This window comes from Ammospiza nelsoni, chromosome 6, assembly GCF_027579445.1.
Source record: "Ammospiza nelsoni isolate bAmmNel1 chromosome 6, bAmmNel1.pri, whole genome shotgun sequence".
Taxonomy (NCBI): domain Eukaryota; kingdom Metazoa; phylum Chordata; class Aves; order Passeriformes; family Passerellidae; genus Ammospiza; species Ammospiza nelsoni.
This window is the reverse complement of record NC_080638.1, coordinates 7178733-7192216: the sequence shown is the minus strand read 5'-3', so window position 1 is coordinate 7192216 and position 13484 is coordinate 7178733.

Genomic DNA, 13484 nt, shown 5'->3' with positions numbered 1-13484 from the left:
TCAAAGCACTCTATTCACACAGAGCAGTTCATTGTCACACCACCCCGATGCCCTGAGCATTAGTATTTCCATTTTACTAACTGGAAATTGGAATGGGAAGTCAGAGCAATCCTCACAGCAGCTAAGGTAACAGCAAAATTCAGCACCATGCAAATACACCTGCAGCACATCACACTTTCCTAATGCAATCACACACACCTCACTGCCTTCAAGTAGTTTTTCTTTCTTATTTACATACAAAAATCCTCCCAGCTCTGGTTATTCTTCCAACTTTCTGGTCTCTGGTAGAGTTGAAGAGCCAAGCTCCATTCCACAAATCAGGTTCCAAAACACTCTAAATGAGCACAACCTCTTTGTGCCCTAAGATATTCCACCCCAAATGTATCCCAGGTGCAACCAATACTTTTAAAAAGCCATCTTTCTAATTTATTCACTTCCTACGAGGTCACAGAGTCATCTAAATTCCTTGTGGGCACAGAACTGAGGTTCACTGAAAATCAGGCCCCAGCTGAGCTTTGGTGAATTCTTAAAGTAAGCAATTAAATGGCTTGTAAAAGAGAGGCATTTCCAAGCTGACATCAGTAACTCTTGGAAAGAGCTGAAGCTCAGAGGAGCTGTGTTCTCAGTTGCAGTAGAGCATTCAGCAATGTGAAACTCTTTCCAAGCACATGCAAAGGGGAGCAATTTGATTTATTAACAACAGTGGCCTGACATACACAGCTGTAGGCAGGTGAAGGCTTTGGAGTCACTTTTAGCGGCCAAAGGCAAGTAAAGAAGAAACCCTGGCTAGTGGTTAGACATAATTTGAATCCTGTGGCCCCTTCCTTGGGAACTGTTTCCTCCTCTAATCTTGTCCATATCAGCCAAGGGCAGTGGCACCCCTGCCGCCCTCAGCACAAAAGGTTCTGTGACCCACTCTGCTCCTGTGAGCCCTTCACACAAACAATTCCTTGAACAAAACCTTCACCAAAACACCTATTTTTTCATGAGAATATTGCCATCCACTCCCTTGCAGCAAGGCAGTCAAGCTGCAGTCCTCTCAGCACTGAAGGAAAATCAGGCTTGATGTCCTCCTCTGCCTGAGGTAAATCCCCTGCTCCGAGCCCCTCGGAGGGAGCCCTGCCCACAGAGAGCAGCAGGTTCTCCTCCAGAGACATTGGTGGCATTGCACTGTGCTCCTGGCAGAGGAAAGCAGTGGGTTTCTCCCAGAGTTTCTGTGCAAGGTTGCTATTATATCCAATAGTGGTTGTTGCCCCTTCAGCTGGGAACTGGAGTGGGATAGAATCTCCCTTTTCCATGAGACCAGAGCATGGCCACCAGTGGGGCTTTCAGAGAGGCAAGGGGGCTCCATCAGTGGTGTGGCCCCAGTGTAGCCTGGGGAAAATGTCCTTGTTGGCTTCATCTGGGCTGGAATGGGGCACTGATGCATTGTACCTCCTGCTCTCTCTGCTCCCTTTTGCAATAAAAGAATTAAGGGTTGAAAAAGGGCCAGAGGCAATGGGAAATCTAAAGGCAGTTGGAAGGAACAGAAGGAGCCCTCATTGACTTCACATCTCAATCCTGTGCTGGGCTCCTGACCAGGCATTATGGCAAAACAATGGGGAAAATAAACTTGCATGGGATGGAGTTGTTTCAGTAACACACCAACATAAACATCCTACCTGTGAAACACTGCCCACAGCTCCTTGGTCTGCTCCTTTTCTCTGGGTGACTGCTCATTAACTCAGGCCAGTAGAAAACAGTGAGTAAAAACAGTTTGTTTGAGATGTGGGATTGTTCTTCTGGCCAGGTTTGAAGGGTTTGTGGCCATTTACCAACATCTCATGAGCACAGGCTCACAAAAGTGGCTGCTCAGTTTTGTCAGAGCTTTCCATGGCATCCATGTGAATCCTGCAGACAGGGAATGAATCTGGCATCCAGGCTGCAGCACTGGGGAGGGACTTCTATTTCTGCCTAATTTTTTATCTCCAAAAGCATGAAAAGATCCATTAAGGTGTGGCAAATGGGCAACGTGTGCTGTGCTCTCCTATGGCACCACCACCACCAACTGATGGCCTGTGTTATTGGTGAGGAGGAGAGCAGAGCTATTAAAAACCTAATTTATGTCTCTTTCCTCAGCATGTGACTCAAACCAGTTTTGCAATCAGTTACAGGTTAACTAGCCAGGGTTAGGCAGGGTGGGGCCTGCAGCAGATTGCAAAACTGGTTTATTCAATTCACAGGGCGAGAAAACATCCTCAAAAACAGGCATTCTAGAGGAGGAGCAGATACCCTGCTGTCATTTACAGCCCCAGGTGGATGTGGGGTGTACCACAGAGCTGCTGTGCCTGAAAGCTTTCCTTTGGTGTTAAACTGAGGCAGGGGCAATACAGAAAAAAATAATTAAATTGTATCAAAAATCTCTTGTAAATGTGTTAAAATATGTGACAGATAGTTTCAGAATCTCACACCCTCTCTTCTTATCAAGGCAGTTCTTTTTAATATTTCCAGACAATACAAATGTAGGCATTGTACAACACTCAGAGAAAAGGTGAAGTATATGATATACTTTTCTTTATGCAGCCAATAACATGATTGTATTTGGGAGTTTTTCCAGTCTACAGTCTTAGAAAAGTCATCATAAACCAAGAGCCCTGCTTTCACTTGCATTAGTGGGCCTTTTGTGCTGCTCCAGCCATGTAAAGAGGTCCTAAGTTTTAAGTTAAAAAGGCACTTTAGCCAATTTCACAGATACCACAGAGTATTCTGGGTTAGAGAGGACTCACAAGGGTGGTTGAGCCCAAGTTTTGAGTGTAACACGGTCCCAGCAGTGAACATTTGTAGTGGTGAGACACCAGGACGGGCAGGGGGCTCAGAGGAGCTCCCTTCCCAGGGAGGTTTTGGGAAGTTGGGATGTGCACGTGCCAGGATGGTCTGGGAGCATTTGATCCCATTTCAGTGCAGGGCTAGACTGAGTGATTTCCTGAAATCCCTCACGTTCTGCAGTTCTAAACATTTCTGGTTCCCTATGAGACAATGTCTTTGTGTGTCAGTCAGTGTGGTCTGGTTCTATCCCCAGAACATTGCTCTGTATTTTGGTAAAGGCTATCAGCTTACCCACTGTAGTAGTGAAAATTAAAAACTGCATTCCTGAAATTGGCCCATATCCTAACAACATACCAAAGAAAATACACAGAAAAAGTATCACACATCATTTAAGTGAGATTGTTTCTTCTGTGTTTGCTACAGTGTAAACATATTTTCACTTCTTGCTCCCCCAAACTGTCCAGCCCAGCTGAGTTGTGAGCAGTGATCCTAAGGACATCCCACTATTGTGCTTTTAAAAAAATGTAATTCAAGATTCCTCCTTTCATCTATAGATCCCCCAAAACAGTTTGAAGTCCTGCTCTGTCTACATGGCAGGCTGATTTTTTACCCAGAAGATGTCGTTTTTAATCCTCAGTGCCCATGTGTGACCGTGGTCACAGGGCTTTGCAGGTGAAGAGAGACGAAAGTGTTGACTCCACGATCAGAAGGCTTGATTTATTATTTTATGATATATATATTACCTTATGACTATACTAAAAAGAATGGAGAGAAAAGTTCTGAGAAGGCTAGCTAAGCTAAGAATAGAAAAGAATGAATAACAAAGGTCTGTGTCTCGGCAGAGAGCGAGAACAGCTCTGCTGTGAGTGCTCAGTAAATCCAAACATCCACCCGAGACCAATCACAGATCCAGCTGTTGCACTCCACAGCAGCAGATAACCACTGCCCACATTCTCCTCCTGGGGCCTCAGCTTCCCAAAGGGAAAATCCTAAAGAAAGGATTTTTATGAAAAATATCTGTGACACCCATGCTCTGGGCTGCAATATCTCCTTAGTGCCCATGCTGTGCTCTGCCTGCAATATCTCCTCAGTGCCAGTGCAGCCCAGTTCCCAAATTTCCACAATGAAAAAGGAACTTCAGCTTGTGCAGACATTGCTGCCAGCATTTTGTAGTGTCCTATCCATGCTAGAGGCACTGGTCCCAAGGGAATCAGGCCAGAGCTGATTTCCCTGCTCTGGAAGGGAAGGGGAGCAGCCACTCTGGGTCACTGCAGCCCAGAACTTTGCACTGTGCGTTTCCTCCCTCAGGAGCCACAGGCTGCTTTGTTGAGATCACACACAATCAGGTCTCAGGGCACTTCTTGGTGGTAGCTATTGGGGAAAAAACCTCAGATAATTGTGAAATGCTCTGGTGGGACCTGCAGAAATGTGGGCTTTATTCCTGGCCGTGGGACCTGCTGGAAGACTGACTTCAAAGGAACCTTTTAACCCCTTCGTGTCCCAGTTCCCCTGGGCTGCAGAAGAGGCACACTGACCTGCTCTGTGCTGCTGCCATGCCACATGGGCTGAGCTCCTTTGGGGAGCAAGGCTGGCCAAGCCTGGTGCCACCTCCCTCCTGTCCCTGCACAGCTGGGCAGCTGCTAGGGCAGCCAGGACAGACCTTGGCAGCACCCTCATCCACAAAACCAGCAGCAGTTTTTATTGTTGTTGTGACTGCAGCTGCTTGACAGAAATCCCATAAAGCCTGAGGTTGTAAAAAATAATAAAAACATTTAAGGTTGCAAAAAAGTTACTTGGATGCCAAGTGGGCACGGCCAGAAGGGACCCATCACAAACACCAACACTGCTCTCATGGAGAGCCCTGGGTCACCCTGCACAGAGCCCTGACACACCTCAGCTCATCCCTTCCCAGAGAAACCCTCAGAGAAAGCCTCAGCCAAAGCTTCCTCCACTCCAACCAGGCTGCTCCAGCTGCTCTGCAGCTGTGCTGCCCAAATCCAATTCATCAGGCAAAAGTTCCTTTGCCAACACCTCACCCCCTGCATCCTCTGCATCCCCTGCACCCCTGCCCATGCAATGCCTGTATTTGGTTATTTCATGGAAGCCAAGCTCCTCGTTTTTAACTCTGATCTGCAGTTATGTCTCATCTCGGAATGTTCTATCCCAGCCTGTGGAGCATTATGGAAGTTGGTATTTTTCTAGGGCGATAAAATCTGCCTCTCAGAAAATCTATGATGAAGATTTATGAAAAAAAAAAAATTCAGGTAAAGTTTAGTTGATTTTAATTTTTATGGCTCCTCTGGATGGCAGGACAGCTGTATTGGCTGCATAACATATTTTTTAGAGTAAGGAATATATAGCCATCTGTTCAGCTCATAACATTGCGTTAATAGGTATCTCAAATTTCAACTCAAGAAATAAACATTTTAATAAATAACATAACAGCAAGAAACTTGGATTAATTGATGGACACTTAGCTGTAGTAGTAGTGCATCTGTTTGAGTTACTCATTACAGAAATATTCAGGTACAAAGCACTTGGCTAAATGGGACCTTTAGCTAAAAAGCATTTAAAACCTGCTTTTCCTGGAAGCTTGTGACTGAGACTAAAAACAAGACCTGGCAAAAAGATTTCCAGGTTTGTGTTGACACTTGGACACAATTTTAGAGAGATGAGAGACCTTCAGTAACCATTTATTCACCCAAGCTTCATAAACTTCTCCTACAGGAGATGAGCCAGAGATGAGCCTTTAGAGAACTTCAGACCCAGCTGGATTTGGAGGTCAGACCTCTAACTCTAGAGAAAGAATAAAGACCTTGCAAAATGAGTGAGTATTTTAAATTAATTAATTAAATTTAAATTAATTAATTAAATTAATCCCCAAATTGTGTAGCCCCTGTAGGACAGTATCCTGCTGAAGTGGTCTCAGTGCAGGCCACAGTCAGCTCTGAGCTTGTTGTTTCAAGCTTGCACAGGTAAGCTTGAAACAACCAAATAAAAGTGTGGTTTGGGGCTTTTTCTTCTTCAAAAGGCTCTTTTTGCTGCACAGTAAAAAGAAGTGCAAAGAGCTCTAACTCCAGGTGTGGATGCCAAGATGAAGAAAATGTCACCCTCAAGCAGATGGTGCTGCTGATGCAGAAGGTCAGAGACTTGGAAATTCATTTAAACAACCCAAAACAAAAGCAAGGGAAGGGTGGAGACAGTCCATTATTATCTTTGAATATTAAAAAGAGGGTTGAGGAAGCACAGCAGACAATGAAAGCCAGTTTATCTTTAGATTAGCTGCAGAAAATACATTTGACTTCTTTAATAAGAACTCGAGGGAGTCATAAGCCACCAGAATGAATCCTGGTGAGATCCTTGGACTGACAGGTGCAGATCTCACCTGAGTGTGAGGAACCCACGGAGGACACAGCATCAGCATCATGAACCTCTTCACACCAGGTCTCATTGCAGGGATTCCACTTGCCCACACTTTTACCTGGGTGCTGGAGGGGGCTGAGTGCCCTGGCTGGTGCTGCTCCTGGCCCAAGCTTTAATTTTAGGGCTGGGAAGAGCACAGAGCTGCTGACATCTTCTTCTGCCATCCCCAGACAGCTTCCAGCTCCAGCTCAGCAGGCTGGTGAATCCCAGCCCTTTGTGGCTGGCACAGGTCAGATGTGACACTGGAGAAGTTACAAGAATATGGCTTTGTGATTTCATAAAGTACCTTCACAGGAACTAATTAGGGGGTAAGTTATTAATGGAGAAACCACTGAGTTATGAATGAACTGCCAGTGGCTCTGCCAAGCAGCTTGCATCAGCAATTACAGCCCTAAATGTTCTGGGTAAAAGCACACTTAACAGGACCCTTTCAGGGGCTGGGCAGTCTCTGTCACAGGAACAATTTCGTGGTTCCTTTGTCTGTGCCAGCCACAGAAGGGCCTGGAAGATCTGTGATCTCTATTCAACTTCTGTGACAAGAATTTGCACCCATCTTTGCTATTCATTAACCACTTCTTTCCCCTCCCCCAGATTTTAGCTCTTATGCCTGGGGAGAAAATGTGATTCAAGCATATTTTGGAACAGCAAGATCTCCCTGAGCTTGCACAGAGCCTAATAGGAGGTTTGTGAATATATACTGCCCTATTCACATTGATCAGTACCTTCACTGGCCTCACAACCACAAAACTGCTGATTTTTCAGCAATATACCAAAACTGATTAAATTTTTCATGCGGGCTTTCCCAGAGACACAGTGCTCTACACTTTGTTTGTGTGCTCTGCTGCAATCCCCCAGCAGCAGTTCCTATTCCAGTGGTTTTCCTGGAGGCAGGAATCTGTGGGATTGTGGTGCATCACTCCCTCCATGCAGCCAGGCAGCTGCAGAGCTCACCTGTGGCCCTGCTGGTGTGGCCACACAGAGGTGACACCAGGAGCCCACAGCACCGGCCTCTGGATCTCCAAGGTTGCTCAGAAATGGGTATTCCCACACGAAAACCCGCCAGCCCATCCATCTGCAGGAGGCAAAACCAACCAGTAAGCTGTATTTTTTCCTTATCCCTAGAACAGCTTGTCAAAATCCAAGCAGCTTTTAACAGTTGCACAGTGAAACACAAGCATCGACAAGCTTCTGCAAACACACAGCTCCAAACAGAAATAATTCCCACACAAATAGCCTGCCACAGCTCAGCAGCACACACAGAGTCTGAAAACTCTTGCAAACAGAAAGAGACGCGGCATCTGACTGGAAAGAACAGCTTTCTATCTTGGTTTTAAAATGGAGTTGAAAAAAAAAAAATGATCTTCCATTTTCATCTGTTCTTTATTAAGAATCACATAAAAAAAAAAAAAAAAGAGAAATCTTCATCTTGAAGTTTCCTAAGTAAGAAACTGGCTGCTGGTACAGTATTTCCTATTTGTTAGTATCCAAGTACTTCCAGATTATGATTAAAATATTATGAGCTGCTTTTATGAGAGCTAAGTCATGTAAGGAGGTTTATATGGGCTATTGCAACCCTCCTATCAACTGCAACTTTGCTTAAGGCTACTGTTTATGCTTTCAGAAAATACTGGAGATATCCAAGGTCTAAGGCACCAGAAAAAAGGAAAAGCAGACAAGCATCTGTCATGCTACATGGAAAATGAATCCTTCTGGCAACTCCTGCCCAGCCCTAGATTAATATGGATTTACAATTAACATCATCAGTGAATCAAGCAGCGTTGTAATTGTTTTTGCAGCTATTCCAAAACTTTCTTCTGCACAGACATAACCTAATTCTAACTTAGTGAGACAGAACAGCTTGACACATTTGTTATCTAAAGACCACTTCAGCCAAAGAACATAATGAAAAAGCATGGGAACTTGACTCAGAAGCAAAGGCTCTTCTTTAATATTGGTTCTAAAAATAAAAAAGCCTCTCCCCCTTACAACTCTCATTATTTCTGATTCTTGAAGGTCTAATTTTGCCCCAAGGACTGCTTCAAAAATACATTCTCTTTGATAGGATTGCTTAACACTGCTCAGTCGAGTGGGATTAGAGCCTTCTGAGGAAAAGAACATATTTCTCATTCACTTTCTTGACTAATTAGCAAAGGTTACTTTGGGAACCCTTAGCTGTAGATGCATCACTCACCTCTTCCTCACAGTGCAGAGCAGGGGCAGGCAGGGCTGTGGCACCAGAGCCCCGAGGAGCAGCCCTGAGCCCAACCAGGCCTCTTCGTGAGAATTCATCAGCTTCCTCCCGTTCCCTTCCTGAAACTCAGTGCATTTGAACAGACACACAAAGTAAATAAAAAGAATGTGCCTGAGTTTGCTCAGCTCTGAGGTCTAAGAAGCAAACAGGGACTCTCACTCTGTGTGCTGCTGGGTTTTCACTGTGGATTGCACCATCAATGCATTCAGGTATTGACACCTGAAATAAATTCTGATAAGGCAAAATCAGATAATAAAGTAAATAAATTATAAATAAATCCGATAATAAAAATAAATTCTGACAAGACAAAATCAGATCCAGGGGTCTGAGTCTACAGTTCTCATTAAACCAAAAGCAGAACTGTTGTTGGCATTTATGCTAAATAATGACTCAGACCATTGTAATATATGATATGATATGATATGATATGATATGATATGATATGATATATAATATAATATAATATAATATAATATAATATAATATAATATAATATAATATAATATAATATAATATAATATAATATAATATAATATAATATAATATAATATAATATAATATAATATAATATCTATGAATAATATAAATAATATATAATATTGTTGGGAATTGTCACTTCCCCATGCCCAAAGAGCATTTTTCACTTGCTGGCAGAGGTCAGTAGATGCTAAAAAAAAAAAAAAAAAAAAAAAAAAAAAAAGAAGAAAAAAAGAAAAATGAATAAGAAGTAAAACCAAAAGAATCCAGGAACATCATTCTTAAAGCACTGCCAGAGCTTCCATTTAGACAAGAGTAGTTGGGGTTGGGTCTATTACAGCAGGTGATGAAATCCATTCCTCTTCATTAGACAAAATGGAACCTACCTGATCATAGGATTTAACTGCTTGCTTCTCTTTCTTGAAGTCATGTCCTAAAAAAATGGTCCCTGAGCTTGACAGCATTAGTGATTGATATTAATTCTGCCTGACAGCATTTTGGGACTTTTGCAAAGACTCCTCAGCTAGAGCTGAGCTGTGAAAAAATCCTCTTCTTCCCTAAATGCAGCAGAATGTGATGTGTTGCCATGTCCACCAACTGCAGACACGATTTTTCAGCAGCTCCAGGGATGGATGTAACACAGCTGTGACCATGAAGCTTCTGGGAAGCACAGAAGGACCTCTGGGACTCTGCAAGCCTCCCTGACACTTCCAGAGAGGGGTTCTACATCCAGATTTCTCCCTCTGGGCTAAAACCACCACATCAGGCACCAAGGAATCAGTGGAGTCTGAAAGATTGCAATGTAGCGTTTTACCTTGCCCCAGAACATCAGAGGGAGTGTGAATTGGCTGCTGAGCAAACCCTTCAGCAGCACATCTGGAAAGGAGCATCCAACAGGGCCAGATGTGGATGTTCATAGGAGGCCTTGGCCTCCAAAGATGCTGAAGTACCAATCTAGAGGGCTGTGAACAAACAAAAGCCTAGTTCTTCAATTCTATCTGGGCAGCCAGCTCCTAGCAGTATTGGCAGGCAGGAGGCCTTTAAGGATGTGGGACAGCAATTCAGATTTCAACAGAGCAGTGACCACCAGAGTCCTGCTTGACTCTGCTTGACTCTGTCAAGCTGCTTCACTCTGCCCCGAAGGCAGACATTAGGGAATGCCTGACACTGGCAGTGAAGCAGGCATATCTAAAAAATCCAAGTAAATTAGCCATGGTCTGGATGGAAACATGGTGGCAGAGTAATGAAAGGAAATAATTTTATTTCTAGAGATATGGTTGAATGCCTAAACTTCACTATGGACTTCATTTCAGAAGCTGTAAGCAGTCATGACAGAATAACTAAACCAATCAAAACCTTTTCAGAATGTTTCACTGATAATAATGCAACTGTCTGGTTCCTTGCTACAACCAGAAACAGATGCAAATAAGAACAGTAATATGATGAATTGTTAATACAAAATCAAGTTAAAACACTAATTAAACCCAAATGTCTATATAGAATGTACATTTGGTTATTAATCTTGCTGGGACAACGTTCTGGCCAGGAGGCAGTTAAACTTTTGTATTTTGAATTTGATCTTGCCTTGTCATGAAACAAATTTGAAAATTCTGTAGGTGGTATCTATTAAAAAACTTCCAGTCTGAAGCACATGGTTAGCACAGGACAAATGTTCTACATGGATATGCATGAAAGATTCTGCCTCAAAAATTTTCCTTAAATCAGAGCACTTTAATAAGCACATGTTCTCTATCCCCTGTTGGGAAGCAGGTCCTGTGGTCAGGTAGAGCACTCTGGGCAGTTTCACAGGAAAATGGTTAATGTGCATCACAACAAACTGTCACGCTTTTGGGAAAAGCAGCTCTGCCATGGTGTGTTCTGAATTACAGGCAGGCCTCAAATGGGCTCCAGATGCCAAGTCACCAGTTCAGATGTCCCATCTGTCCCAGCATCTATTGCATTTCTTCAGAAATTTGGGCACATTACAAAAAGGGGGTTTTTTTGGTGCCTCTCTTTTCCCTCTCACCTCCTCTGCCAACATCACCTCCTTTAAGATGTGAAGCCTCCAAATGCCTCCCTTTGGGGGCAGCTTTTGCAGAGGAGTCCCACTTTGGATGCTGTTCTGACTCACCACAGTAAAAGAAATCGTTTTTTCTTCTCCTCACACAGTAGTGCCCACTCCCAATTTTGCAATACAGAATCCCTGATCCACGTACATCCCTAATACAACTCTCCTGAAGTGAACGAAATGACTTCAAGAACTGTTTTGGCTGTTGATTTGAATACTAAAATAAAGTGCCTCATCCAGTGAGAAAGTAGAAACTTAACACAGACCTCAGTGTGTTAGACAGCCTTGTCACCACAGCTCTGTGTTTGCTTTTGAATAGGTTCATTATCCACATCCGTTACTTCTAAATCTGGATATTGCATTTGTTACGCAAAAAAGAGAATTACTTTAACTGCTCAGACAGCTGAGTTCCAGCACATGCTAACAGCCCAACTGCCCTCATTTAAAGAGATATTCAGACCTCTAATAGAATGTTGGTTTTTAAGAGTTTCCTCTCCTAAAGCACACGTAACTACCATGTACCATTGCCATCTAGTGGAAAGGTAAGTAAGGACGCAGGTTTTCTCCACAGCTACCCGTGATGATCTCTGAAGATTATTTTAGCTAAGTTGGAAGTGTATTGTTGGAGCCCACACATGTCTCAGTGCCTGCCCTGCTCCCAGGGAAATCAATACCTTTCCATTTTTCTTGTCTTTTGGTACGATAAGGAGAAGTGTTTGATTGCTGTTAGCAATCCGCTGAGATTTTTTTTTTTCCCTGTAACAGGGGAAACTTAGCTTGTTTCCTTATCTTTGATTAAAAGTAATATTAAGTACCTTAACAGAAATACAGCATGCTAGTGGATACCCAGGGTCGATGAGGATGTATTTCAGAAACAACTGCTGTGACAGGAGAGGTGGTGGAACAGCAGAAATAGGAATAACACTGCAGTAATGCAGCTTCTCCCTGGTTCATCTGAAAGAATGAAATCAATGCAGCTTTTTGCCATTCAAAGAGTATGGAAGTTTTGGGAAGGCTGGCAGAGTAAGCAGCAAATTGAGGAGCTTCTATACGAAAACTCTAGTCAGGCTGGAAGACTTACTTCTTGTAGCCATTTGTTTAATGACTTTACATCTGCTGTAACATTCAAAGAAGTCAGCAGAGCTCAAGTGTTAGACAGCTGCTCCTAAAAAACCCAAGGAGGGTGCACTTTGCTCATCTTCCTCACAGCCTTTACATAAGGATGAGAAATGTTACACAGACACACTGGAGAGCCTCAAAGACAAAATACACGATATCTAGTTTTACTAGATTCTTATCATTTGCAGTTCACCCTAAAACTCCCACACATTTGTTTCTTAATGTCCCTCATGCTCCGTTAAACCTCACTACAGCAATGTTCCCATAGGAATGTGGCCACTTGCCAGACTCTCTCATGAACGTTTCATTAATCTTCTTGGCTCTCATACAAACTACAAAACATTATTTGTTAGTAATTTAACTGTTTTGCTCCCAAATGTGCCAGAAATGTGATCTTTGCTATGCTTTCATTCAAGAATACACAAGGATAATTATAGAGTAAAGGAAAAGAGGTTTTTTTACATTTAGCAAGATACTGTGCCAAGAAAGGTGAACTGATTACATCTCGTTTCTGGAATTAATTCTCATGCTATCCTGGATGCCAAATCACTCTCAAATGTTAAGATCTAACTGAAACTTAGCAAAGTACATGTTTAGGTACAGTTTTATTTCATTACATTACACAAATATCTCTGACTTCTTTGAATAATTCAGATCATACCATATAACCTACTTATTTCAGAGGATAATTTAACAGAAAATATAATTTCTGTTTTCTAGAAGTCTGGCCTGACCCATGCCCAGTGGTGTGGAGAAAAGACAATTGCTGGCTTTGCAGGAAGGAGGAAGAGTCTTGGAAAGCCTGCAAAGCTTTCAAAGCACACATGACTAAAGAGAAGGAAAGAGATTTAAAGGAGCTTCATCTTCTACAGAGCAGGGGGAATTAATTCTAGACATGCAAATAAATACACAACGTTTATTTCAGAAAATGGGAAACTTCAGAGTGGGATCTGTGGATAAAGCTGTCCTCAGGTGCATATGACACTGTTAGGAGAGAAGTAGGTTTTATGTGGGCTTAAAACCCAACAGTATCACACAGACAGAAATGCAACTCAACTTCAAGTGAGAAGTGAAACATCTTAATTTCCTAAGTTCCATTACCTTCATATATGTAAAATCCATGGGGTTTGATTTTTTTTTTTTTTTTAACTAACTTATAAGAAGTACAGTTAATGCCTGAAATCCCATGTTCCCTTTTAAACAAGGGACTGTTTTCAACAATGTGCATCCATGGCACTGAAAGCAAAGAAATGTGCATCAGCAATGGAGGGCTGAAGAGTAAAGAGAGAATTAAGGCTGCAGCCATTTAAATGGACAGGAACAGAGAATTAAAGGGATGGG